Source organism: Harmonia axyridis, chromosome 5, assembly GCF_914767665.1.
Source record: "Harmonia axyridis chromosome 5, icHarAxyr1.1, whole genome shotgun sequence".
Lineage (NCBI taxonomy): Eukaryota > Metazoa > Arthropoda > Insecta > Coleoptera > Coccinellidae > Harmonia > Harmonia axyridis.
Window position 1 is genome coordinate 2,003,311 of NC_059505.1, and position 24,727 is coordinate 2,028,037.

At 36.5% G+C, this 24,727-nt stretch overlaps 1 protein-coding gene across 2 annotated transcripts in view; it reads left to right on the forward strand.

Annotated features, from left to right (window-relative positions):
- The window catches only part of LOC123679692 (5-hydroxytryptamine receptor 1-like), a 197,086-nt gene that overhangs the window by 132,861 nt on the left and 39,498 nt on the right, over nucleotides 1-24,727 (forward strand). For both annotated transcript variants that reach the window (XM_045617101.1, XM_045617102.1), the window contains one exon: nucleotides 13,440-13,592. The gene's annotated coding sequence lies outside the window, so the exon portion shown is untranslated. The remainder of the gene's footprint in view (nucleotides 1-13,439; nucleotides 13,593-24,727) is intronic.

Sequence of the window (24,727 nt, forward strand, 5' to 3'; positions counted from 1 at the left end):
CTGGAATTTCTTCCTCCTCTCCATAGAACATGCACTCGCTATTTTCTACTGAATGAAACATTTCTTACAGAGCTTGTTGCACCATTTTTCTGGAAACACTTCCCTTCCAATTCCATATCATTAATCGGATGACAGTTTTGTTTGACATATGTCATTGAAATAAGGCTGTGACATGGTTAACCTTGTACTGCAAGTTCAATGAATTTGCCACATACCGGCGATGGTATAGCTACGCCACTGGATCGCCAACACCTCCTTTTCAGTTAATTCGAGCCGACGTCAAACATCAAGGCAGACACCACGTCGATGAGACAGCATATTGCGTATAGACGGCTTGAAAGGCATCCTTAAATTGTGGAATCGAATTCAATTGGGCTTCAACCGCACAGTTGGTGTTTTTCGCAGATAAGACAATATCGTTACCTCTACCTGTATTCATTCGGTGGAAAGCAATTTTCATTTATCACGTAGGCCAGGAAGGTTTTTTATTTGGGTGGGTGTTAAACGAAAGTGGGCGTACTTAATCGAGTCAGTGTGGATTGCTGAAAAAGTTTACCAGGGGTTGTTTTTTTTAGAGATGTCGTTATTTGAACAGAACGCTATACATTTCGTAGCAATGTCTGCAATTCTGAACGATACGATAAGGTTCCATGAAATTTAATTAGGTCCGTAAATATGATAATTCTCGGACTGTTATTCCCAGAAACTTTTTTTGTCGCCCTCTGGGAGATCACACATATTTCTACATAATGTTGTTTGGTCTCTAAGGGTGCAATTGTTTCTGAACCAGCGAGTCTCAACAAACTCCTGACGTCAAATATTCCATTTAAATAGATAACTATTTAAGGCTTCAAGATACATTTCATGTTGATTTCGTCATAAGAACCATAGAAAATCCAAATTTGACGTGAAGTTGAGTCCTAGTTTCCGAGCTGTATCCGCTTCTTTCAATTCGAATTTGATTTCGGTAGATTCAGTATATTTCAATCGACTTTATCTACTTAAATTTACTACGAAATCAACTGAAATACTCTGTGAAGTCTACAGAATCCACTGAAATTTATTGCTTTTAGTAGATTTCACAATAGATTTCTTTAGTAGAATCTACTGAATTGGAAATAGTTTTCACTAGATTTAACAGAATATTTCTGTAGATTTCGGTAAATTTCGGTGGATTTCACAGTATATTGCAGTAGAATACACAGTAGATTTTGGTATATTCATGGGCGCCCGCAGGGGGAGGCAAGGGGGGGCCATGGCCCCCCCTGAGATTTTGATTACCTCATTTTTCAGCACAACTCCTCCAATATAACTTTCTCAATCCAAAGGTCAAGAAAAAACGAGAGTAATGGATTCACAACAATTTTCCGGTTTTCAATGACAATCAGCTGATCCCAATCACGCCTTATCGTTTTTCAATAATTTTCATTTTTTCCCCCCTGAGAAAAATTTCTGCGGGCGAACGTGGGTAGATTCAGTGGATTTCGGAAGATTTAATCTTCTGTAATTTACAGTAAAATCTTCTGAAAGCAGTGCAGATCCCACAATCTACTGAAATCTACTGGAATATACTGAAATTCACTGAAACCTGTTGGAACAATATATTGAAATATACCGAAATATACGAAAATATACTGTGAAATCTACCGAAAGCGGTAGATTTCAGTAGAAATCTTCAGTAGATTAAATAGAGTAAATCTACTCAAATAATCTACTGAAATCTACCGAAATCTACTGAAACTACAATATTTCAGTAGATTTTAGTAGACTTCAATAGATTGCGAAATCTATTGAAATTTATTGAATCTGTTGAATTCTACTAAGATCTACTGAAACCACAAGATTTCAATAAATTTCAGTAGTTTTTGATAGATTGAAGTAGATTTTTAGTAGATTTCACCAGATCAATAAATTTCAATTGATTCTACTTCAGTAATCTACTGAAATCTACTGTAGTCCATTGCGATCTACAGAAATCTACTGCAACTACTGAAATCTACTGAAACCACAAAATTCAGTAGATTCAATAGATTTCAATGGATTTCGATGGAATCTATTGCAACCTACTTAAAACAGTAGATTTCAATGGATTCAATAGATTTCTTGCAAGAAATGAAGGCTGTAGGGGTCTTATATGAAGTGTGCAACAAATCTACTGAAATCTTCTGAAAAAAATTACCAAAATCTACTGGAAGCAATAAATTTCAGAAGATCTATTGCTTTCTGTATATTTTAGTATATTCTTCCATCAGGGTTTCAATAGATTGCAGTAGTAGTTTTCAGTAGATTTTAGTAAATTTCAGTATATTCCAGTAGATTCATAGATTTCAAGATTTTTTCGATGGAATTCGGTAGATTTCAATCGATGCCAGTTGATTTCAATAAATTTCAGTAGATTCTTTAATCTATCGAAATAAACTGTAAGACACAGAATTCTACTCAAATCTACCGAAATTTACTCAAATCTACCGGAATCTACTGAACTCTACCGGAGTCTACTGGAATATACCGAAATCTACTGGAATATACCGAAATCTACTGAAATTCATCAAAATCTACTGAAAGAAATCTAGAAACCCTCGAAACTGCTATAATTCCGAGTAATTACCAGCGCAAATAATTCAGTCAGTCAACGTGCCTCATTTTTACGGCAGCTCCGAATAATTCAACGTCCGGAACTAGCCGAAAGCGTCAAATTAACGTTGGAGAATCCTCCGTGGCCCGGATGTCCTTCCAATGCTCCTGATTGTTTTCATCCGCGGTAATCCTTTTAAAATATGCGCTTCCAGTCCCCAGAGCCCGGGAAAAAAACGAGAAAAGGTCGAAACTCCAATAAACGGCCATTTATTTCATTTTTTCGCGGTGGGGACTTACCTGTTGCCCCACCAGCTTCGCGTTTTATCCGTCAGGCGGCGCTCCAGTCCCGCAGGACGCCAAGATTCCTGACGGGAGGCTCAGATGACGTAATTAGTTTTCGGTACACGTTTTAAAAACTCGGGACCATCTCTCTTATTGATTTCCGAAGGTGGGGGGGGTTTAGATGATGAAAAAACAAATCAGGATAGAGGGGGGGGGGGTGAAGTGGCACCTTGATTGATTAGGTTCGTTGTTTAGGAATTATGCGATTTGCTCAATTTGATATTCTTGTTTTTCTTATTTTAGCACGTCGGATTCGACTGAGAGCAGTTGCAATCGAGTGGATGGAAACAAATTAAAATTCCCCTAAGTGTTTTCGCAGTTCACGCTCTTTGTTATTGAATTAAGAAGAGGGGAAACCCGAAGTCTTGGAAACTTTGAGGGCTGATCGTGTGAAATGGGTGTGAAGATTTAGAATTGCAAACTCAGAAAGTATTCAGATGATTCAGATGATCATAATGGATTCTATTTTTCATAATATGCGTCAACTCTCAAACAAACAAATTTGTTCACTTTTAATTCTATATAATTCTGTACAGAAGAGCTTGCAAATAAAATATCTTTCTATGTCATATCCGTTACTTGTTTATATGATATTTATCCTTTTAGATAGAGCAATACGAAAATTATTAACTTTGTAGTGACTCTGTCTGCTCGCAGATGGCGCTATGGGTGTTCGCGCCACACTACTTCGTCCCCGGGCGATTTAAAGAGGTCGTTGCAACGCAACAGGGTCACCTCTCACGATGGAGTGAGAGGGTGTATCTTAGGCAGAGATCGCTGAATTGCCTAACCGCTGAGTTCACTAGGGATCTCGCCAAAACTTCTACTATAAAGCATGTGTAGATAAAATCTCAGTATAAGAAGAGGACATTCAAACGGGGCATCATACATTTCAACGTATGATACAAGAGAACAGATGAAAACCTCAGCAAAAACTCTGTCTCCCCATATAGGTGCTGTGACAGGTTTGCGTATTTGTGTACAAAAAATCTGACATATTTATATTGAAGGGCTTCTTCTTCAATCAAACAAAATCTTTTATTTGTTTCTCATTTGTAAACGTCAGTTTCCAAAAACACAATATTAATCAAGAAAGTTTATTTTATCAAGTCACTAACTTGTAAAACTGACAGTTAACTTGCAAAATTTTTACAAGTTAGTAGTATTATTTACATTAGAAAATTTTGTTTTATCGTCATATAACGTATTTTCCCATATCTTCTACATCATTCATGTTTAAGGAGAGAATTTCGTCACATCGACAACATCCAAAAATCCCAAATATTGTTACAATTTTCGCCAGCAACCACTGGTCATCAGAAGCATGTAAAAGGAATTGTTCAGCCTCTTCTTTACTTAATACCTTGGCCTTTTTTGGCGTATAACGCAAATTTTTTCGTTTCAGAAACGCTATTATCTTTTGAAATCTGCAAATGACAACTAAACGTCATATTTTTCAATGAATTTTTTAAGGAAAACAAACCTGCGAACAGGGGCATTTTCTTTCATTTCCAAGCAGCTTTTCAGCATAGACCATTTTGCCCATAAAGTATCAGGGCTGAATCTAGCTGATAGTTGATTCAAGTAGACCAACAAAACATCTTCAGTTACCCCAATCACACTATTTTTGTTTTGCCACTTTTTGAAGTCGTCGTATTCTCGCTCGTACCTTGAAGCTGATTTTGCAGGTAATAAACTTGAAGCTACACTACTGGCAGCCTCAATAATTTCTTTTGGTACATTCATTCCCGCTTTCGCCAAAACAAATGTAAAGAAAAATAAACAGACATGTTCATGGCAACGCTTCCATAGCTTACATAGACTTATGTCTATGATAGCTTACGACATTTGAGACAAATTATTGAGATTTTTTTGGAATTTATCTAACCTTTTTACAAATGAGAAACAAATAAAATATAAAACAATACACGCAAGGTAACGGTTTTTACTGGCTCAAGGAGGTAACTGACTCGCCTGCGGCTCGTCAATTATATCCTCCATTCGCCAGTAAAAACCCTCTTACCTTGCTAGTAATGTTATATACTATTCCATCCTTTCTCTTCACCAACGATTGTCGACTTTATAATTAAATCTTAAAACAAAGAAAAAAAGAACCAGCAAGGAGCAATAAGTATATGTTTAAAAAAGAATCTCAAACTGAATGGATAGCTTGGAAACCACCATGAAATTTATAAATTGGACAACTATTCACCAAGTGGTCATTACTTGTATGAAAAAAGGCATAAAAACCATTTTCCTGTATGTATTAGTATTGTTAAACACTGTTCTTGATGGGAAAAAGTATTGTGCTCCATCGACAACAACGGTTTCAAGGTGGTATGCTGACTTCAAATATAGCTCTAATTAAGAAGTGATTGCCGAAGTTGAAGTCTTCATCGAAAGGTTTCTGTTTATACAAAAAAGTTATGGAAAAAGAAGTGCGTTGTAGTACATGTGACACTGAACTCAATAAATCCCGGATCTGCACAGTAAGAACACATTTTGTCTTAAAATGTCTACTTCAAGAGTGGTCTACGCAAACAAATGCTCCTTCAACGTTTCAATACCACCTTTGTAGAAAGATTCATCTTTGAATCCGAAATAGGTTTTAATCTCAGCAATCACTTTTTCATTAGAGCAAAATTTCATTCCTTGGAGCAGTCTTCTGAGGTCTGCAAATGCCAGTATTACCGGGAGCTCAATGTGAAGAAAAAACTGGGTGGTCAAGCAGTGGCAAGCACAATTCGTTCAATCTGACCATGAATTTCCTCGATTTTTGGAAAGGAGTATTGTCTTGGCGAAAGAAAACTTTTTCTTTTGCGTTTAAAGACGTTTCTCCCCAGGTTTGCACCCAATCAATCCAATTACTATTGTAATATTCACTGTTGGTGGTTTTACCTTCGGAAAGATAGTCAAGGAATCATATAGGCACGATTAAAGTCACAAAATACGGAGGGTATAACCTTGCCAGCTGATGTTTGAGATTTTGGTTACTTTAATGACCTTTGATGAACTACTTTCCACTCAGCTGATGCCCTTTTTGACTCAGGAGTAGTCACTGTCACAGCCCAAAAGCTTCTGACTCAACCTCAGTGCTTTTCACATTAATTTTACGTTTTATTTAATTACTTATCATATTTATAAATGAGAAAAACAAACCGAATTGTAACCCCTCTTAGTAGAGAACATGCGAGAAATAAAATAACTCTGTATCTTTGTGAGGATCCACGATTCCACTGAAACAGTTCTCCAGCGAGCAATTGATGGAGTAACAATATTTGGGTTGAAAAAAGAATGAAGATAATTCAGCCATTTATTTGTTCTCTTCCCGTGCAGAAAATTGATGTTCAATGGTTCGGACATATCAATTACGGTAAATTGAAGCACAATGAAAATGTCCCCTAATGGACGTTTTCAACCAAGCTCTGAACGATGTTGGGAATTAGTTAATGCCATTAGTTTCGGGCCGAAGCTAGATATAGACCGGCCCGGAAAGAATAATATCACCGGATTCCGCAATTTTTGGGAGCTCATTGTTGAGGAATAAATTGAGTTCATTACGTAGCGAGCACGGCGTATACTGGCAGATTCTATAGATGGAGAATTATGAGGTTACCAACCAGTGACACGTGACGTGATGAGGTATCGGTTGAAAAAAGGGATAGCACTGACATTGAGGGCCTAAAAGTGATATCTACAGGGTGTTTCATTGGTAAATGTGCATACGTTAACCCGAGGTAGAACTACCCTACATGAGTCCAAAAAACCTATATATGATAGGTCTAATCTTTCCCGGAGCCAAGATACAGGGTCCTTCATGAATTCACCAATATTGTCGATTCCTCATAAATTTTGAACCACCCAGTATTCAATTCGCTCCATTAGGTCCATCGATAAATCTTCAAACTAATTTGAAAAAAAAATCAGAACCGTATTAGAAAAATATTGGACTTTTCACAAGCTTTCGACCATTAGTTTGTGAGTTATTGCGTTGTGAGTGTAGCTACTTTTGTTATTTGAAAAATATGGAAAACAAAGGATTTCGTGTATTGATGAAATGTTGCCTTTTGAATGAAAAAAATACAGTTGAAGCAAAATCTTGGCTTGATGAAGCGTTTCCAGGGTCTGCACCAGAAAATCAACCATCATTGGTTGGTATGCTAACTTTAAACGTGGTGAAATGAGCAACGAAGACAGCGGACGCCCAAAAGAGGCTGTCACCGACGAAAAATTCAAAAAAGTTTACAAAATAATTTCAAAAGACCGTAAAGTGAAGTTGATCGAGATAGCAGACATTGTGAAGATATCATTTGAACGTCTACATCATATCATTCACGAATATTTGTACATGAGGAAGCTGTGTGCAAAATGGGTAGCGCGCGAGCTCACAATTAATCAAAAACAACAACGTGTTAATGATTCTGAGAAGTGTTTGAAGGTGTTTAAGTGCAATAAACCTGAATTTTTGCATCGATATGTGACAATGGATGAAACATGGCTCCATCATTTAACTCCGGAGTCCAATCTAAAGTCAGCTGAGTGAACCGAATCCAAAGCGAGGAAAAACACAACGGTCAGCTGGCAAAGTTATGACATCAGTATTTTGGGATACGCAAGGTATAAAATTCATTATTACCTCCAAAAGGGCCAGACCATCGATAGCGATTTTTATATAGCGTTATAGGATCATTTAAAGGATAAAATCGTTAAAAACCGGTCCCATTTGAAGAAAAAAAAGGTGCTGTTTCATTAAGACAATGCGCCGTGTCACAAATCAATAAAAACAATGGTAAAATTGCATGAATTGGGTTTCGAATTGCTTCTGCTTCGTACTCGCCAAATCTGACCCCCAGCGACTTTTTCCTGTTCTCAGACATCAAAAGAATGTTCGCTGGAAGGAATTTTTATACCAATGAAGAAGTAATCGCCAAAACTGAGGCCTATTTTGAAGCGAACGACAAATCGTACTACAAAAATGGAATCAAAAAGTTCGAAGATCGCTATAATCCCTCTATCGCCCTCGAAGGCAACTATGTTGAATAATTAAATCGAATTTTGCCAAAAAAAATGTGTTTTACTATATTAGACCGGGAACTTTTCTATTGGCCTATTAAGCCAAGGGCACAAAAATACCACCTGTATGGCATTCTGCAGAAGAACAATTGTAATCATATGTTAGTCGTAAACAAATTTGTACCTATATAAAATATTCGAAAAACCCAAATGGACTAGGTACTACCCTGTAACCCTATATAATTTTCGATAATATAATAATAATAATAATATAATACTTTTCGAAATATGAGGCAAAATATTGAAACAATTAGAACTGCCAATAATTGGAACTTCGGATCGCTAATGATGAGAAATAGAATTATTTTTTCTATATAGCTACCATATACACCTACGCACTAATGATGAGAAAATTGATTCCCTGTTTTTCCGACATGTTAAACCTCAAAAAATTCCCTCAACATCCTTTTCACCATCCAACTCTGATCTAAACACAACGGTAGTTATCCAGAAAACAGAACTACTTCTCCAATTTTTCTGTTGATCCATAGAGAGAACAGACGAAAAGTGGCAACTGTGCAGATATCGATTCTTGAATAATTTCTAGTCAGCAGCTGCATCAATTCTTCCGGGACTTAATTCCACTTGAGCAATCGCAATGATATTCGAGGCTCAAAAGGCTTTTCGATTCAATAGAACGAGTAGCTGGTTAAAGAACCGAAAACGATAATGCCTATCGTAATTCAGATTTTAACGTATCCGATGATTGGAGGGTAATAAAATTGAAATATGGCTGATCAACTCAGGTGAAGGCAATTTGATTGATAGCTGTTTCATGCTGTGAACTACTCGAAATTTAATGAATGGCTTTTTGAGAGTCTAGATTCCAATGATGAATAAGCGAAGTAATTGAGAACTGATGAATTTTTGGTTAACATAATTATTTCGAACGATGGAGAATGAAAATAAACGAATGGAAACAAAGCTGGAATAAATATGACATTGGTAATTCCAGGAAGTACAGAGAACAATGTGAAACTCCCCTAAAAAACGAGTGTACTCAATGAAATAATTATAAGACTATCATAAGATCTTCATGGTATGAGAGCGACCAACAGATGACAGAGAGTAGAAATAACAAGAAAACACACAGAAAGTGTATTACACCGGATATCAGAGTAATACACATAGATAGAGGGAGCATATGTCATTTTCAGTAAGAAAATTTTGACCTCATCACGTACTATCAAGTTTGACAAGAAGCGCGCGTAAATGAAAACGTAACAGTGATACGATATTTAACTCAATTCGCGAGTTTCTCCAAAAAAAAACGCACTTCTTTTGTTCCATAGTGAATCAACGTTTCATATCAACTCAATATATTGAAACAAATTCCTAAATATATCAGAAATACAGAAAACAAACTTCAAGCGCGCCAAACGACGTGAAACAACCGATGACACTAGAAGAGCAAAAGTTGCAAAACCTTGGATTTCAACAGGTAGATACAGAAAATAATGAATATTCTGCTTCTTATAAATTCGACAATTAGGAAAAATATCGGATTCCAAATATTCAAATTTGCATTTTTAATCGGGAATCACTCAAATAAATATATTTCATTCAATATAATATACATCCATAACGATTAAGTAAAATTGTGGATTTGAAAAAATATCACAATCCGACAACGTAATCTAACCATGTTGGGGACATGTAAAAATTGCGTATACTTCTTCTATTTACGTTTATTATTCTATGGACCAGATTTATTTTCCGGTCATCCTTTCAATCGATATATGACATTGTTATTGTAAAATTTAAAAAAAATCACTTATCGACATCTTTTGCCTACCAACCAGTGAAAAAGGCCTATTGATACAGTAAGCAATACTGAAAGCACGATCGTAACAAAAGAAATGTTACACTTCAGCCTAAAAGCACGAATCACAACGTAACAAAACATTTGCCTTTCCAATTTTTAACAATAGAATTTTTCAGCTAACGAACTGTCTGCATCGGTTCTGATCAAACTGTTCGTTAGAGATTGATTTCGAGTTCTGATGAATGCAGTGTACTGATGACTCAGCACTCAGAGCGCTTACAACTCGACCTCATGTACAAACGATGCCCTGCGGATGATACAAGACTATCACAATATCAAAGGTTCCGAGAATGTGGTCATTCTTCAACAAACATACATTTCCAATAGCTTCTGTGGATTGGCTTTTAGTATCGTGTTCAGTAACTCTATGGCAGAAACTGAATCGCACTTTAACCTTACACCTCTCAGGAGGAAACTTTTTGGTTACCCATGATATTCTCTAAATTATCTATTTTAATGTGATATTGCTGATGTTAGAAATATCCAAATATGATTCATATAAAATGATAATTTATTGCTTACATAAACGAAAAATCCCAATAGAAGACTGAAAATTTCAGAAGGTTAATGAAAGCATGCCCCACTCTAGAATTTATCACAGTCCTACACTACCTAGATATACTTGAATAGTTATTTATAAAACAAGTGCAGAAGGCATTGATATTCTTCCACGAGTTCAAAATTCAAAAACGAGCCACGAAGTGGCGAGTTTTGGAATGAACGAGTGGTAGAATGAGCCTTCTGTACGAGTATTATTCATTATTTTCTCTAATTCATTGAATTTTAATTGAAATTAATGAAATATTTCGATAAATATCATTTAGTGATTTTTGCATTGAAAAATGTTGGTTGGCAGAACTGATTTCTTCAAGGCAAATTGATGAATTGACAGATAAAGCCGTGGCGGAAAGTCAGGAATACCAACATATAATAATGAAATATAACCATGAAAACTGTGCGTTTCTGATATATTCTCGCACGATTTTGTTCTACAAGATGTGGAAGAATGAACGGAATAACCACAGAATTAGAGAAATGAAGTTCTGAACCTGTTTCTATGGTATATTGTGCCATGCTTCTTGTAGAGCTGCAAAGAGTTCATCTTTACTATGGAATTAATTTTGACCATGACTAACTCTTCTCTCTACCATATCCCATTCTCAATGGGATTCAATCAGGATTTTCATCAGGTGAAACAACAATATCGAGGTCTGTTCAGTCTTAGTTCCTGGTTACCCAAGAACTGAAGGAATTAAAGGGGTCAACACAATCGCCAGAAAAGGGGAATGAACTCCTTTCATTAGACTAGAATCTTTCTGTGGTATAAGCAAATGTAATGTAGCTACAAGAAAGAGTTTCGGGAGAAAAAACACTCTGGCGGAATCTTTCTAGGATAGATAATTCCAAAAAATTTCTTCGAAACTTTAATACTGCGAGATCTGAGAAGTATCTGGATTTTATCAAGAATATACTACACCTTCTCACTGGATTCTTCAGAGGGAAAGCAGGAATACAGGAAGCACTCCATGAGAATGGGTCTAGCAGGAAACGACGAGTACAGATTCTGTGGAGAGGAGGGAGAAACTCCAGATCACTTGGTGACGGAATGCCTCACCATCACTAGTCAACGCATAATCTGCTTTGAACAATAAACTTGTAGAAGTGAGGAAGTAGTCTCTTGTAAGATCAAAAAGCTTGAGTTTATAAGACTGAAAGGCGAGGCTGTAGATCACGTTATGGCGATAATAGCTCTGACATGGGTGTCATAAATCATTTGGTCGCAGTGCAATGGTTCCCCCCTGAATCATAATCTAAAAAATCAACTGACTGAGCTAGCTATCGCAAAGTCTTCTAGAATATTGGATGCTCGGACTTCAATGTGCAGACAGGCATCATTATTCATGAAGAGAAAATCTTCTTCAATTCCTGCAGTAAATGTAATAACAACAGGTTGGAGAATCTGTTGCAATAGAGATATGTGCCTCCCCATATCATAATAGTTCCACTGCTATATCCCTCGACTTCTTGTACATGCTGCAGCTTTTCAACTTTTCCTAACATTCTTTAAACAGGATCTTAATATTTTTGGATATGGATTAAGTCCAAGCCTGACTCAGCCGACAATAAGTCATACAACCAATTTCCAATATTCCAATCTGCATTTTATTGGACCCACTCTAACATAGCTGCGTGATTTCCTCTTGTTGAAAATTCAACCCTCCAAAACCTTCTAGAATGCAGGTGGACTTACCGTAATCGGTTTTACGTGAAACACTTAATATAATTATCCTCTTAGCTCGTTACGCATCACACTGAGATTTCGTCTTGCAGTTTGTTGGAGAAATCTGTCTTGTGCTGCCGTTGAGATAAGGGAGCTACCAGGATGATGCTCCCAAACTTCTTTTGTTTCATATACCTGTCTACTGAACGTGAGATAACACTCTGACTGCAGGAGTTGGGAGCTTCTGCTACATCCAATTGTCTCATACCTGATCATGTCTTTATACGTATCCATTCGAATAGTATTCAAATAACTGGTGTTTTTTTTTTTCGAGGTATATAACTTTAAGTTGGCATTATTGTTCAAGATGGCGACCGATTTAACAGCTGTCAAGTGATTTATTCTCAGTTTGGTTTGGCAATTCATCATGAATAGACTCACGCCTGAACAACGCTTGCGAACAGTGCAATTTTATTTCGAAAATAATGGTTCTGTGCGGAATACGTATCGCCCACTACGTCCATTTTATTTTGTTTAGCGATGAAGCCTACTTCTGGTTGAATGGCTACGTCAACAAACAAAACTGCCGCATTTGGAGTGAAGCTAATCCTCAAATGTATGTCGAAACACAGTTACATCCAGAAAAACTGACTGTTTGGTGCGCTTTATGGGCTGGTGGAATCATTGGTCCGTACTTCTTCGAAAACGATGATGGCCTGAACGTTTCAGTCAATGGTTATCGGTATAGAGCCATGATTACTAACTTTTTCATTCCTGAATTGAAAAACCATGATGTCCAGGAGCTGTGGTTCCAACAAGACGGCGCAACATGTCACACAGCTCGTGGCACAATCGATTTATTGAAAGACACTTTTGGTGACCGCCTAATTTCACTTTTTGGACCTGTGAATTGGTCTCCAAGATCTTGTGATTTAACACCGCTAGACTACTTTCTGAGGGGCTATGTAAAGTCATTGGTCTATGCGGATAAGTCACAAACCCTTGACCATTTGGAAGACAACATTCGCCGTGTTATTGCCGATATACGGCCACAAATGTTGGAAAAAGTCATCGAAAATTGGACGTCCAGATTGGACTACATCCGAGCCAGCCGTGGCGGTCATATGCCAGAAATCATATTTAAAATGTAATGCCACAAGATTATCTTGCGGATAAATAAAATTCATGTCAATTGAATAATTCATCGTTGTTTTATTGCAATTTAAAGTTCTATAGCTCTAAAAAAAAACCCTTTAGTTACGAGACATAATTGTAAAAATGTGGAGAGATATTCGGGCTACACAATACAACTAGAACTTACAGACATTTAGGCATAATTATATAGTGCAATATGTTATTAGATTCAGTGATTTATACTACATTGTAAATATTTCATTTCAGATTTAAATTGTTGGCTGGCGCCGTTCTTCTCAAGAAGATTCAGCAAGAAGGAAGGATCCTTTAGATACTAATTTTCAACTTCCAATCATTTCAACCAAGGAAAAGGAGAAAAGGATATTTTTAGCGTTGTCACACGTATAACGATGGGTTCAGGTATTCAAATTATATTTATTTCATGAGTTGTTCTTGCTCATATATTATTTTTTAATTTTTTTCCATGTAATATGGATCGTCACTATGAATTCGACACAGTATGCCCATTTTGACTTGAATGTTTCGAGAAGTCTAATCATTCACCGAATAAACACAGTTTTCATAATACTGTAGGTAATTAATCTCTACCCAGTCTTCGTTTTAATACAGGGAACGATTATCATCCATACATTTCAAGCCGGATGTTGTGTTATCGCTATAACCTCCAACTTTGCTGCAGAACCATTAAGACTTCCTCAGTTTTAATTTACTCTCGGATTTAATTCTCCTGACGGTAGAATTCAGATGAAAATGCAGTCCTTGGAGACAACGCCATGAACCTGCATCCTTCGTAGTGTTCTTTCTCTCATTCGAGTTGATCTTGACTTTATGTCATTTTCTTAACCAACACATACGTGTATTATATGGAAAGTATACGGAGTTATATATTATACAGATTGAATATTTATTCTGTAATTCTGTGATAACTCCCGTTCCTTCTGCTACACCTTGTAATACAAAATCGTGCGGAATATCTCAATTTCACACAGATTTAATGATAGTATTTCATTATTATATGTTGGTAATTGGAATTCTCCTGTCACGGAGTTATCTGTTATCTATCTGTTAAATTTGTGATACAGAAAGCAGCTCTCACAACCAATATTTTTCAATTCCAAAATCACTTGACGATAGTTATGGAAATATTCCATTATTATCAATGAAAACTCAGTGAATAAGAAAAAATAATGTGTAATACTCGTATACAAGGCTCATTCTAACACTTGTTGATTCAAAAACGAGCTATTATTTTTGAACTCGTGGAAGAATATCAATGCCTTTTGCACTTGTATTATAACGGTTCAATGAGTCTACTTGATAAAGGATATTCATATCATATTTTGATGAAAATATCAAAATATTGACAACATCTATTCCATCACAATAATAACAGGCCAATTGAAAAGTCCCCGGTCTACCATAGTAAAACACATTTTTTTGGCAAAATTCGATTTTATTATTCAACATAGTTGCCTTCGAGGGCGATACAGCGATTATAGCGATTTTCCAACTTTTAGATACCATTTTTGTAGTACGATTTGTCTTTCGCTTCAAACTAGGCCTCAGTTTCGGTGATTACTTCCTCATTGGCGCTATATTTCTTTCCAGTGAGCAATTTTTTGTGGTCTGAGAACAGGAAAAAGTCGCTGGGGGCCAGATCTGGCGAATACGGTGGATGCAGAAGCAATTCGAAGCCCAATTCATGCAATTTTGCCATTGTTTTCATTGATTTGTGACACGGCGCATTGTCTTGATGAAACAGCACATTTTTTTGTTCAAATGGGGTCGTTGTTTTTTAACGATTTCATCCTTTAAACGATCCAATAACGCCATATAATAATCGCTGTTGATGGTCTGGCATTTTTGGAGTTAATCAATGAATATTATACCTTGCCTTCCCCAGAATACTGATGCCCTAACCTTGCCAGCTGACTGTTGTGTTTTCTTCGCTTTGGATTGGGTTCATCGTGTGCAGTCCACTCAGCTGACTGTCGATTGGACTCCGGAGTGAAATGATGGAGTCATGTTTCATCCATTTCGTCACATATCGACGCAAAAATTCAGGTTCAATACACTTCTACTACAAATCTGGGTTTTTATCATTACTACAGGCAAGACCGTTGTTCTTGAGCGACGCACACGATTTTGATTCTTCACATCCCTAACTTGTCCCAACATCTCAAATTTTACCACCAGCTTCACTATTTCAGGCCGAAAAGGTGCTTTATGACGATCCAAAAATGCTGTAGTTTTGCGAAATGTGAATTTTCACCTTTTTGTAGAACATTTCAAGTTTCAATGCGTTGTTGAAGCGTGTATCTTTCCGTTTTTGATACCTTATGAAGTTGTTTTACTCACGTTGAAATATGACGGCACTAAAAGTGACAGCTGCCCAGAAAGCGGGCTATTCAAAATGAAACCTCTTATTGGAAAACCCCTTAGTTATACAGGCTGGCCCATTCAAAGTGCCCAGTATGAATTATACATAAAATACCTAGACAAGTCAAATTCATCAATGTTCGATCATCCCATTTCACTAAAACACTCTTAATCCTCTCTAGTATTGAGCTTCATTCGGCACATCGTTGGCTTTTCACTCCTCACAATCGACGAAATGAACCAACGCATCATCGCAACGAATTTATACATTGGAAAACCCTTTTAATCCATCAGTGCCTCTATTGTATGCAGCAAATTTCATGTATAATCGTTCTCATATGAAATTCACTTCGCGCAACCATGTAACCGAAATATTGCATTGTGTTGTATAACTTTAAAACGAATTGAATATTAATAAGCAAACAATCACAAATATTGCCGACTCATTGCGTATGTGAATTCTTCAATATTGATCAATTATGGTGGATTGTCTGGAAAATTCACCAGTCATGGGTTGACTAATTTTCTAAATTTATGTGATGAATACAGGTTTCATAAAACTTTAATCGATCGATCAACTCGTTGGTTTCAGCTTGAATTATGTAGTGGGGTCAAACATACACAATAATGATTTTATTTATATGAGTCATCACAACTCGAGCTTTGACGTATCTCAAAAAAAAAAAAAAATATTCCAAATATGTAGTTTATTTTATGTTTCATAAACATTTTTTCCATTAACGGCTTACTTTTTAAATAGCTCCTTACATACACTATGTCCGTAAAGTATGGAACAAATTCATTTTTAGCTAAACAGACCATTTTAAGGAATAGCCCTGAAACACGTCGATTTTTTATTTTAATTTATCGTATTTTAAAATAATAATCTAATATACAGGGTGAATTACTTTCGAGTAATGACGTCACCATTCTTTTTTCTCAAATGGAACACCCCTATTTTGTCTCAATTTTCCGATTACTCTAGCTGAGCTGATCCCAAAAATGTATCACATGTTGATTCCAATTGGTTCAGGGTGGACGAAAATAATGAATTAAATCTAAGCAATAATTAAAACATTCACGAATACCATAAATATTGTAGTACAAAACTGTCATTGAACACCAATAAATTACTAAACAAATAATGACATTTCACAAAAAACTAGACGACTATGTTTTTGTTTAAATTGATAAGATATAATTTCTTTCATATTCTGTCTGCTAGGCCACAAGTACCAAACATGTTTAGAAACAGCTCATTTTTATTAAACTAAAAATGTAACAAACTACAGAGTGTTGAATTCAAACCAATTGCCGCTAGACAATAAGTATTTTTGATAATATTGTTAATTTAAGTAATAAAGAATGTTACGCGTTACTTTATGAGCACACACAAAACTATTGTATTTTTGTCCACCCTGTACCAATTCGAATCAATATGTGATACATTTTTGGAATCAGCTTAGCTAGAGTAATCGGAAAATTGAGACAAAATGGGGGTGTTCCATTTAAAAAAAAATTCGGTGACGTCATTACTCGAAAGTAATTCACCTTGTATATTAGATTATTATTTTGAAATACGGTAAATTGAAATAAAAATCGACATGTTTCAGGATTATTTCTTAAAATGATCTGTTTAGCTAAAAATGAATTTGTTCCATACTTTACGGACACAGTGTATAAGCTTTCTTGAAGACACCCTGTAGGTATGAAGTATTCAAGGTTTTTCGTATAAATATCTCAAATTCAAATAGACCTTCTCCGGGAGAAATATCACTTACCCCCTTGAAGCTTTCAGTTCATATAAGAGGCAGTCTAATATTTCAGTGTCATGCAAAAATATCTGTTAGCTGTCCAGACTTTTCCTCTAAACCTCTGAGAGTAAATTGCATGAATTTCAGATGAATGCCAAAATTGTTGGTTATGAACCTTCTATTCTGCAGACTCGAGAATTCCATTCATGAATTATGTAGACTTGATGTAGGAAAATAAAATTTCAAAGGCGGTTCTAAGAAACATGCACTTTTATTAAACTTGAGTGGGTGTATTTGCGAATTTTGCTTCGAGAAGAATCTGAAACTAATAGAAATGACTTATATACTACTAACGAGTTATGCAACAAAATTGAAATTTTCACATTTTCCTTGAACCATTATGACTTTCACATTCTTGATACAATCGCTAACAAACAAAAATCATTATTCACATGAAACAATCCATAATGAAAGGTATGCTAGAAATTCAGTTTCCAACTGGTTTTTGAGTTACGATACAAGGTTATGTTTTTCTAATTGGACTCATATATGATACATAGGCGTACAACTTTGCTTCCGGCTTTTTTTTCTGAAATTCGAGGCTCTATTGTAAAAGACCGGTTATACATTTATGATTCAAAGTTTTTTTTCCATCGCTGGTCACTACTTTTTCCCATCTTCGGGCATAGTACTTCTTCATAAGACCGGAAGTGCTGATCAGCCAGGCCGTGTGCCATTGATCAAAATAAAGGATAGTTCGAGGGAGCAACGTCTAAAAAATACGGCGTAAGGGGTAAGACTTCCCATTTCAACGTTTTCAAGTATGTCTTGAACACATTCTGACATGGGGTCGAGCATTATCATGCTGTAAATTCACTTAATCACGTCCCTCGTTGTATAATGGTCGTTTGTCTTTCAATGCTCGACTTAAACGCATTAATTACTTTCGATTATGATAACCTGTGATAGTTTCAGTCGGTTTCAACAACTCATAATACACTACGCCGATCTGGTCCCACCAAATACTAAGCATGACCTTGGAACCGTAAATATTCGGTTTGGCCGTCGACGTGGAAGCATGGCCGGAATATCCCCATAATTTCTGCGCTTGGGATTATCGTAATGAACCTATTTTTCGTAATCACCCACAATTCGATGCAGAAATCCCTTCCGTCTTTGCCTTGCAAGCAGCTGTTGACAAGCAAACAAACGCTGTTCAACATCTCTCGGCTTCAACTCGAACACCACCCAATTTCCTTGTTTCTTAATCATTCCCACGACTTTCAAGCGTTTTGAAATGGTTTGTTGCGTCACTCTAAGTATTGCCCCCAATTCTGCATCTTTGAAAACCTTCTCTCTTCTACCGCCATGCTGGGCTTCGACGTCAAAATCACCGTTCTTGAAGCGTTGAAATCACTCTCGACACGTTCTTTCACTAATAGCGGCCTCACCGTAGGTATATGAGAACATTCGATGAGCCTCAGCCGCAGATTTCTTCATATTCAAGGAGAAAATTGAATCCTCCCGCAAACGACGAGTATTTGGCTCGTAAACTGACATATTTAATCGAGAATAACTTCATAATGCAGACACAAATCGACTAATATTTCGATGGCGTTATGTTAACAAATACTTAAGCTTATGGTATGACATCTACGATCTATTCATTTCAACTACCACTTACCGCTACAGTCATCTATTGCAAAACGGCGAAAGCAAAGTAGCACACCTAACATTTACCCAATCTGTAACGAAGATTCGGTGAACTGATATAATCTTCGAAAAAAGTTAGAACTACAAGAAACACCCTGTTTAAAGGACTTTTCTCCTTAAAATGTCCCAAGGAATCTGTCATCTTCCTTTGTATCTCCAATTCAGAAACAGCCTGTATTTCTCTGAAGGAATAATCCACAATGGACTAATTTAGTGATGTTGATAATACTATATTTGACACGATAGAATTCAAATATTGAGCAAAACAGATAAATCAGTGAAAAAATTTTGAAAATCCATCGATAAATGACTGAGAAAGAGATTATTTAAATTTGCGTATTTTAGCGCAGAACGTCTTTGGTCTCCGACTCGTCTGTGACGTCACGCCACTTACCTGTGATCGCTACACCATAAATTACGTTTAAATACTTAGCCGCGCCAAGGCTCTTGCGCCGTTTGTAGTTGTACCGTGTAGTTTTAACTCGAGTTTTGTTTTTATGTCACCATAATGGAAGAAGGCTTCGTGAAAGGACAAAGTGACAATTTGCCTAAAATAGATATATTCGCAGTGATGGAGTTTTTTTCTTCAAATCCATCTTATGTCAGTGCTGAAATAAAAGGAGTTGAACTTTTCAAGTAAGTATCTACTTTTGAGTTTGCTTCATCATGGTTCATCTTATAACGATGATTTATTTGAAAAACGTTTCATAAACAGTTTGTAGTTGAGTACTGGTTGTTGAAGTCTATCCATTATCAATGGCAAAACATATTTATGTGAGGAGTAAAAAGTAAAAAGAGAAAAAAATAATGTTTACTGCCCGTATAAAATCCGGTATGAATCAATTCTGATCTTCACACACATATGAAGTAGTTTTAGGTCCAATTAAGTCACGCCTCATTGATTTGCACCACTTCTTCCTTTGATTCATGTCATTTGGTACATGAAAAAACAATTTATTGGGGTTTTTAATTGTCGTGCTTGCACACATAGGCACAATACAATATTTGTAGGATTTTTTTTTATTTCAGCCATCGTGTAACGAGCAAAACACGACACGAACGGCACAAATGATTGTACCCCAATGAATTCGTAAGCACTCTGCGAATACCAGTCGCCTCGTGTAAGTGGCGTGACGTCACACACTAGACTATGAAATTATTCTTCCAAGCGCAACTTCAAAGTCCCATAACTTTTTCATTTCTAGAGATATTTCAATGATTCTTCCACATTTTTGTTTCATTTTACTTAAATTTTCAGAATTATTCCTTAACAAAAAAATGAAAACTAGTCCATTGATCCTAGGTAGAAACCACCAAATATATAAGCTCATAAAATCTCTTGATCGGCGTCACTGCTTCACCCCCGAATTTTTGTCTGACGCCAAAGATCTTGCCGTCCCACCAGGCAAATTTCATCTCCGAAATTCCGATCTAACGCCCTCACGTCCCTCATCCAAGATCCAACCCTGGCACACTTCGGGCGAATTTCCTGGACTAACATTGTTGTAATTATTCAATGATCCCACAGCTCTGTAACAATTTCCGTTTCAATTTAGGACTGACGTATCGCCGGGTAAGTTTGGACCAAATTTTCTAGACATTCGCGTCTCGAGGGGTTTCTAATGAAATAAAAATTAGTTCTGTTTGCGTATAAACCCTTCGAACCCGTGGTAAACCCTAATTTCATGGTGAGTTCCGGTCTTGAGCGAGGCAGACGGGTAACTATCTTGAAATGATGAGCACTTATTATTTAATTGGAAATTATAATTATCTCGATGAGATCCTTCGTTCTTGTGATAAATCGCCTCGTGGATCATTGAAAATTTGTGAAGCTTTATGGCTTGGTGTTTGGAGGTGGATTCTGATCAGTTTTACGATCAGGGGTACAAACCCAAGATTATTGTTGGTGCTGCCATCCATGATGACATGATAAATCTAATGCGTGTTTGATTATTTGTTTGTTACCTTTACATGACCAAACAGCTAATCCGATAGATATGAAAATTGACAAACAACTTTGCTTCCGCCGTTTAGCAATAGATGACTGTAGCGGTAAGTGGTAGTAGAAATAAATAGATCGTAGATGTCATACAATAAGCTTAGGTAGTTGTAAACATAACGCCATCGAAATATTAGTCGATTTGTGTCTGCATTATAAAGTTATTTTCGTAAGTTATTGCACAAGTGCATCAAACTTACCGATTATTTTGCATGACAGTGTGTTGTCATAAAAAATGAAAATGACCGAATGCAGTTTTTCAAAGAAAACACGCTGGAATGCGAAATTATCCGGTCATTTTGATGCACGAGTGTAATTCGGGGGAATATTTCCCGAATAAACAGTTACATCACTTGTCAAACTGATATAGAATGGAATTGCCATAGATTCGAACTGTGTAAGATGCATAGAGACCATGCATCTATGAACAGAACAATTATCGCAGTGCTGTTTCGCTTCCTACAATGCAATTATCGCTGTAATTTTCGATAATTGTTCTCCATATACATGGAATTTTTGACAGGACGGAAATATTCGTAGGTAATTGCACAAGTGCATCAAAATTACCGATAATTTTGCATGACAGCGTGTTGTCATAAAAACTGCATGAGTTCATTTTCATTTTTGGAGAAAGAGCCCGACACCGAAGGTGGAGGGCTCTTTCTCCAAAAATGAAAATGACCGAATGCAGTTTTTCAAAGAAAACACGCTGGAATGCGAAATTATCCGGTAATTTTGATGCACGAGTGTAATTCGGGGGAATATTTCCCGAATACATTACATTACCTGTCAAACTGATTTAGAATGGAATTGCCATAGATTCGAACTGTGTTAGATGCATAGAAACTAAGCATCTATGAACAGAACAATTATCGCAGTGCAGTTTCGCTTCCTACAATGCAATTATCGCTGTAATTTTCGATAATTGTTCTCCAGATACATAGAATTTTTGACAAGAGGGAAATATTCGCTGTAATTTTTGATAATTGTTCTCCATATACATAGAATTTTTGACAGGAGGGAAATATTCGTAAGTAATTGCACAAGTGCATCAAAATTACCGATAATTTTGCATGACAGCGTGTTGTCATAAAAACTGCATGAGTTCATTTTCATTTTTGGAGAAAGAGCCCGACACCGAAGGTGGAGGGCTCTTTCTCCAAAAATGAAAATGACCGAATGCAGTTTTTCAAAGAAAACACGCTGGAATGCGAAATTATCCGGTCATTTTGATGCACGAGTGTAATTCGGGAGAATATTTCCCGAATAAACTGTTACATTACCTGTCAAACTGATTTAGAATGGAATTGCCATAGATTCGAACTGTGTAAGATGCATAGAAACTATGTATCTATGAACAGAACAATTATCGCAGTGCAGTTTCTCTTCCTACAATGCAATTATCGCTGTAATTTTCGATAATTGTTCTCCAGATACATAGAATTTTTCACAGGAGGGAAATATTCGATTAAACATGTCAGCTTACGAGTCAGATACTCTTCATTTGCGGGAGGATTTAATTTTCTACTTTAATATGGATAATTTTGCGACTGAGATTTTTCGAATGCTCCCAAATGAGACCAAGAGTGGTTTCAATGCTTCAAGAACGGATATTTTGACGTCGAAGAACAGCATGACGATGGAATAGAGAAGGTTTCCGAAGATGTAAAATTGGAGGCATTACTTGATCAAGACTCGTGTCAAACGCAACAAGAATTGGCAAGATCATTGGGAGTGACGCATAAGCCATTTCACAACGACTGAAAGTCATGGGAATGATTCAGAAAAATGGAAATTAGGTGCTGTACGAGTTGAAGCCAAGAGATGTTGAACGGCGTTTGTTCGCTTGTGAACAGCTGCTTGCAAGGCAAAGGCGGAAGGGATTTCTGTATAGCATTGTGACTGGAGACGAAAAATGGGTTCATCCCTTTCTCATGTCTCTCGTTATATTGCGGCCGTTTGTCTTTCATTGCTCGACTCAAACGCATTAATTTCGTTCGATAACGATCGACTGTGATTGTTTCAGGCGGTTGTAACAACTCATAATACACAACGCCGAGCTGGTCCCACCAAATACTGTGCATGACCTTGGAACCGTGATCTTCGGTTTGGCAGTAAACGTGGAAGCATGGCCGGGATATTCTCATGATTTTCTGCACTTGGGATCCAGACGCAAAATCTCATGCTCCCAAATGGATTCAAAACCTCAAAGATGAAATCGAGAAGTTATCGAGCACTTACAATCGCATATATACAAATTGATGATGAAAAATTTCATGAAAATTTACGTTGCTGCAACCAGAGCCGTGCCTGGCATTTGGCTGATATAATTTCACATTGTGAATGGCATATCTTCCTCATTTCAATGAAATAAACATTCATTGATTCCTCCGAAAATACACATGTTTTTTTTTAATATCAAAATAGAACCATTTATTGGAATATTGAAAATTCAGCACAATTCGCATCGAGTTAATTCTTAACTCTGAAAACAAACCGTTTCAGAAACACCTCACCGAGAAAAATACTCGCACATGACAACATTCAATCCTGGGAACGCATATAATTATCCTTTATCCATTCTTTCTCATTTCCATATCAACGGAAAACATCGTCAAGTGTTCTCGTATCCCTTCGTATCTCACAAGTGCCTGACAAGAATGTTTTCACTGGTTCAGAAGTAGCCTAATTGAACTCCAACAACTTGTTGCCAACAAGATGAATATGTAGGAGAATTCACATTCAAGTCAGGCCAGGAAGTGGAAGTTTGAGCTAAATGGAATAAATTTCGAAATTATACTGTACGTACGGGTGAATACGGAATCCACATACTGTACAGGCCTATTATGCCAAATTTACATATATTCTGTCGGAGTTTCTGAATGTAGAAATTCAAGTTTAGGACGATTCATTAGACTTTACGTTTTTTTAAGGTTCTCTTCAAAATATTTGGAAATATTCATTTTAATAAAATGACATGGAGACCACGTGAAAAAGCAGGAACGTAGTCTGAATTCTTTCAGGGAGTTCGAAATTACTGCATGACTCATCAATATTAAATGCTCATATGATCTACTCGAATGTCTGCAATTTTTTTCAATATGATTGAACTGAGATGTTCAAACCATTGAAACTAAGAAATTTTTCGAAAAAGTGACCTACGTCAAAAAAGACCACAGTGACAGTGACAAGTGGGGTGGTTCAAAATTAGAATTTCATGGATATTATGGGTATGATATAAAAATTAGCCATTCCCATTTGAAAAAAAAAACAGGTTTGTATCGAATTTCATCACTCTCAGACCATAAATTGTTATTGACTATACTGAATAGCCAATAACAATTTAGGCTTATGCATTGTCGATTCTGTCAAAATTTGATTCATTCTCCTAGCCCAAATTTCAGAGGAGTTATCGACCGGTTGAGCACTATTGATTCACCCTGTATATTAATAATTCAAATAATGACCTGCAATATAGTAGATTTAACAATATATGCTAACTGACAAAACACTGCAACACCCAGAAGGAGCTGATTAAATTTTCATTTTCTTTTGGTAAAATATAAATAGTATAGCGAAAAGTTAATGATTGAATTCGGAGAAAAAAACTAAGGGTATACAATTTTCTTCTCGGCATTGATACAATAAGTTGGTCTGTTTCTTCTTGAGTGATACATTCCCAAACTACC